General features: G+C 34.8%; 1 long non-coding RNA gene across 1 annotated transcript; it reads right to left on the reverse strand.

Moving 5' to 3' along the window:
- Positions 1-4,074: 4,074 nt before the first annotated feature.
- On the reverse strand, positions 4,075-5,792 carry LOC127126024 (uncharacterized). Its single transcript, XR_007804873.1, has 2 exons — positions 4,875-5,792; positions 4,075-4,711 (listed from the first exon to the last, which is right to left on the reverse strand). It is a non-coding gene; the product is annotated as an uncharacterized LOC127126024 (long non-coding RNA).
- Between the last annotated feature and the right edge of the window lie 394 nt (positions 5,793-6,186).

The raw sequence follows: 6,186 nt of genomic DNA on the forward strand, positions 1-6,186 counted from the left end.
AACCGCCGCAACTTTCATAACACGACGAATGTAGTTCCATCCCAAAAACGTGGGTCGTGAGGCTATATTGCGATGGTTGTCAAAACCGTCATACCAACCATTGTTATCTCTCACGATGGTTAAGGAACTGACGTAAGCTGAATATTGCAACGGTTACCAACCAAAATTTATTTCAATCAAATAAGCATCACGATATCAAAAAAAAAATGGAGTTCCATAATAATGTCATGTAGTACAAAAATTGCATATTGGAAAACCCGACAAATTATATCAAGTGCAAAATAAATCTGTATGCCCTATAAATTGGATCTTTCTTTATTTGAATCAACTAATTGTTCCGCTGCAGTAGTTGCGCATATTAGTTTTTCTCCATTGCAATGCTTGAATAGGTTTCCATGTCTTCTTCAGTATGTTGCATTAACTGGTGTACTTGTTGTAAATTCTGCTCCTTAGAACTGCCTGAATATAATTTATAGTCTACTGAAAAGTACCTTCCCATTACCATGTTGACATGAAATTACATTTTTGCACCATCTCCAACCTCACTGAGAAAGAAAGATTTCTTCCAGAGTACATGAAATGCTGGAAATGCTTCCTCATAGAACACCTATATTAAATCAACCACTTAAATTTAATATGTTGGAAGATACAATGCATGACTGTCTAACTGATTTTGAATTGTGAGACCAATTATTTCATTTCTCTCTCACAAACTAAATTGCTACAGTGGTTGCAAGAGAATTAAACAATTTAAACAATGTTGATATTTTACTTGTACACTTATACATACATTAATAAATTACATGGAGCTAAAAGTAATCAAATAGTTGGAATTAAACAAAAAAAAGAGTTAGTATAGTTAGTGCACCATACACATTCTAAATGACACAATTATAATCAGTGTTAGATCTTGATACTGAAACATACAATTGTTTGAACTTTAAAAAGCTTGGGCATTTAGAAATACAAAATAATGAATGCAATCACATATTTTTAGTTTATAGTTAGATTAACAATCTACAACGTTTAATACAAAAACTTATGACTCTTGATCATGAAATTTACAAGCTACATTCCTTTTTCAATTAAGGGAAAAAAGAGACCGATTTTGGCAATACTTTTGATTAATAAGACACTTACATCATAGATATTGGAGGCTTGAGAATGAAATAAACTAAAAAAATACAAAAAATAAAAAGTGATATTTTCATAGAAAAAACCTCCAAAAACATGAGAAAGATGTATCATGACATTAGCAATTGCAGTCTTTTTTTCATTTATAATTTATTCTTCAATAACATCGAGCAATAGAAAGCTCAATTATAATTTATACCCCTAGGGAAACGTGTTATAATTAATGTGTTGTAACCACCACTATCTTTAATCTCTATTATGAGAGAATTGTAACCGTCACATTATAATAATTGTCTTTATTTAGATTTATAGTAGAGTTGTATCATTAAGATTGAGAGAACCAAAGAGTCTTCATCTTGATTACCAACTTATTGTCTCATATGTCAGTTTCCTTTATGCCTATATAAAAGTGAGTGTATGGTGGATTCAATAATATAAGAGTATTAAAATATATAGATAGAGAGTACGCAATGATTTATTTAGGAGACTTCTTAATCGACTTCACTATGGGTACGGCTTCCCTCAATTCGAATTCGAATTGAGATATTAATATAATAAATGTTACTTTTCAAATGTATCAATACAAGAGGTGAGAAATCAAATCCCACAAATCCTAAGTTTGTTCTTGACTCAAGCACCTCCAAATTCAAGCTTGTCATGTGTTAATATGGACAATATACATGACTAGCTAGTAATGGCTCCTCTTCTTCATCATCGTTCACCATTGAATCAACTAAAAACTCGGCTTCTTCTTATTCCTCATCTACAACATTGACCTCAGTTTGTTCGTCGTCATCAGTTTCACAAAACACTTGTGACTGATCAGTGAACTGAGATACTTGTTGTTTTTGTGGTAATATATACAACTCTATATCGTTGTACCCAAGTTGTTCGTGTTTGACAAACATATGATGAACATCGTCATCACCTCGAATCTTCTTCTGATAAAACTTTACTTGGTTGTCTGCAAATCACACCGGATTTTTATAGATGATTTGACCCAAATGATTGCACTATAATTTCTTTTCTATTCTTTGTTTCAGATGTGAAAAATTTAATCGTCGATTTATTGTAAACTGAGTTACTTCTGTGTTGCAAAAACAAAAATCGAATAATTGATGCTCAAATATTTCACCTTCAGTATGGGCACTAATAATGTAATGTGGTGAGGAAGACATTTTTTAAACGTAACTTTAGTGTTTCTATTGATGGTGAATGCATTGATCTGTTATTCACATGCAATTAAATAGGATAAATAGTGTATGGATTGATCACGTGATTCATCTGCAAAGACAAGATAATGCAATGCAAAGAATTCATGCAGAGATAAGATAATACAATGCATGCGTCTGGAAGGAATCTTTGCACAAAAAGAACATATGCCTAACACTAAAGCATGCGCCTGCACACACAAGGAATCTCTGCCCTAATAATTCAAGGCAAACGCTCATTCCAATGGTGCATAAAGCAAGGCATACGCCTTAGCCTTAGGCGCCCCTTCCTTGCATGCATAAAAAGACATGCATGCGCCACTAACCTTAGCACATGTGACCATGCATGTCATAAAGCAAGCATATGTCATAGTCTTAGGTGTCTACACCCTTGTCACATGCATGCACCTTATCTAATGCTTCACATGTTGCGTACCTATTCAACCTCTTCAACACTTACTCATCTATAAATAGGGAATCAACTCACAACACTCATCATCTGCAACACTAACAATCAACATTTGCAACACTCCATCTTTACCACACTCAACCTCTGCAGTGTTATGTCTCTATTGACTATAGGTGATAAACATCGAGGAACAATCGACAATACCTTGACATTTGTATGTTATTACTTCTTCTTACTTATTCTGTATATATTTCTTATCAATGTTTTTATTACGAATTTTCTAAATACGAATTTTGGTTTAAGGGAGTGAGTTATTTTGGTCATGTGATTTCTAGCGGAGGGATTCATGTTGATCCTTAAAAGTTTGATGTTGTGTTATAGTGGGAGACTCTGAAGTCTGTTACTGAGATTCAAAGTTTTCTTGGGTTGAATAGTTATTATCGTAGGTTTTTCTAAGTTAGCTTTGCCGTTAGGTCAACTAACGAGGAAATGTCAAGCTTTTATCTAGGATGCTTTGTGCGAAGAAATCTTTCAAGAGCTCATGAAGAAGTTGACGTCAATTGCTATTCTGATTTTGTCAAGTTCGACTAAGTCTTTTATTGTGTATATGCTTCTTGTCATACCCCAAAATTTGCCCTCCTTTCACTTTTTTGTCTGACTGTAACTTGATATCCATCTAACCTCATTCATACTCATTCATGTGCATTCATTTATTCATGATCCGCACCTGCTAACAGGCATCATGGATTCAGGGTTTATGGTTGATAAAATCGGAGTCAGATTGAAGTTCATGGCATTGACATAAGTCGATGGTTCAGGATGTTGTGATCCATATTCGTTTGTCCAAGAGAAATACGTATTTTTGATCAACTGTTGACTTTTGGGTCAACCAGTTGACCAAAGTCAACCATCAATTTTCAAATCTTTAATCATGTGATCCTTAGTCATTTCGTCATTTTCAAATTAATTCTAAAAGTTGTGAATGGATTTTAAAGGGTCAAATTTGATTTAATTCAACATTTGATTTCTTGAGATTCAAATCGATTTTTGAGAATTATTTCGATTTCATAACCATTTCCTCATTCGTTTTTTAGTCGATTAATTTTAGAAAGGATTGTTTTTTATTTCAAATTAGAATTTGACATTCCATTTTTATTTGTTAAAAGTTCTTTTGGATTTCACTAACGGGCCTTGTTGATTCCCTAAGCCCACATCAAAACCAATAACCCTTTACAAATTCATTAACCAAGTTTTAATCCAACATAGTTTTAATCCAATTAAATCCATTTAAACCCATATCCATTTTAAAACCAAATCCAATTAATTCATAACCAATTGTCCATAAACCAGTTTTGTTATCCAATTAAATCCAATTTAACAATTTAACAATGATCCAGTTCCAAACTAAGTGACCAATTTCTAATGCAGTAAAACTTTCTTCATTTGTTTCCAATACCACATTCAAATAAGGAGCAGTGCAAATCCAAGCTACCTAAGCCAAAGAGTAGCTCAAAAAGCTGCTACCAACACACCTGCAGAGAACATTTAAACCCAAAACGCAAAAGCCAAAAGCTACCAAAAGCTACCAGAAAACTAAAACGGCATGAATAGTGAACGAAGGCTACGATACAGCCTGAGCCAAGAAGTAAAACGCAGCTCAGCATAGCATAACAAGCGGTGTTGCAATTCCAAGAACTCAAGCCACACGCAAGCCAATGCCGACGCCGTTAACCAAGCTCCATACGTGAGCCAACCATGAACAAAATTCTGCATTACATGAACAAAATTCTGCATTAAAAATTCTGCATTACAATTGAACCAAAATCCTGCATAATTAAATTTCAGCAAAGACAGTTCAAGACAAGCGACTCAATTCGAACCACAAGCTACAAGCTTAGCAAGCCAATGCCGACGCCGTTAACCGAGCTCCAAACGTGAGCCAGCCATGAACAAAATTCTGCATTACATGAACAAAAATTCTGCATTAAAAATTCTGCATAATCAAAATAAAAATTCTGCATAAATAACAACCTGCATAATTTCACAGAAAAATAACAAATCTAACATATTCATAACAGAATTTTTCCTAACTCTCATCACTCTATAAAATCAATCTTCACCTCTCTCAAAGCTTCTTGGAGATTCTTCCTCTCTCAAATTTCTAACAAACTTTTTTTCTTCTTCAACCTTCCAGAACTTTTCTCCTCATTTCTCTGCTAAAGATCCCTTCTCCCCCTTTGCTTCCTCCGTAGCGTCGCCATCCACCACCTCAACCGCCGGAACCTTCATCGTGCTATTTCCGTTCCTGCAAACAGAAGCTAACCACACCGATTCCGCGCCGTAAACCGTAACCACACCAATTCCGATTCCGCACCATAAACAATAACAAATCCGGAACGACTATTACAAATCGCCCCACCAAAATCACCGAACGGATAACCGAATCGGACAGAAGAGGAAGAAGTCGCTCGAGCCGGACGGAAAAGGACGAAGTTCGATCTCACCTCTGTGACGCGTAAACACCGCCGCATCTTCATCTCCGTCTCCGCACGAATGAATTGGTGAGTGACTATTCCGCCATCCTGATATAGATGTTGAATGTATTGGTCTCATTCTCGCCGTAATGTGTTCGAGTTCTAAACCGATGTCGTGAACGCTGAAGCAACCTCGGGATCGAGCTCCGTGAGGAGCGGTGCCGCCGTGTTTTGATCTGGCCGTGGGATGGAACCTAGGTTCGTGGTGAAACGGAGTCGTGGTGGTTGAAAACGTGTTGCTACTTATCTGTTAAGCACTTTTCTTTTCTCTTTTTTTTTGTTTCTGTTGTTTGTTTCCTTCAGCATGTTGTGTGACGGACTGGAGTCATTCCTGCTCGCAGGCCCATTCCTGTTGCTGGATTTGTGTGGTAGTGCATAACTGATATCAATTAGATTACAGTGTAGTTGATAGGTGTGGTCTAGTTAATTAGGATATAGTTAATTAAGGTGTGGTTTAGGGATTAGAAGATAGTTTAGATATTTTAGGATTAACTCTAGAATTTAGTTCATAATTTTTAGATGGTGTTTTTACATAATTTGTAGAATATTATTTGTGTGTTAATTTTGGATATTGGTTCTGAATATCGTTATGATTAGTTTAGAATTAAATAATTTTAGGACTAGTCTAAATAGATTTTTAGGAGTTAATTAGTAATATTAAATTTAGACTTTCAATTAGAAATATTATGAATAATTAGGTGATTATGAATTTTTGGTTTAGAAATATTAGAAGTAAATAGTTTTGGGAAATTAGAAAAGGATAGTTAGAGATATTAAATTTAGTTTAGAATTTAATTGGTTTTAAATTGGAATTTTTCATGTATAGAAATTAATCCATAATTGTGAAATGACAATTTTATCCCTAGACTTAGAAGTAATTCAATCTTGCATGCTCCCT

This window comes from Lathyrus oleraceus, chromosome 3, assembly GCF_024323335.1.
Source record: "Lathyrus oleraceus cultivar Zhongwan6 chromosome 3, CAAS_Psat_ZW6_1.0, whole genome shotgun sequence".
Classification (NCBI taxonomy): Eukaryota; Viridiplantae; Streptophyta; class Magnoliopsida; order Fabales; family Fabaceae; genus Lathyrus; species Lathyrus oleraceus.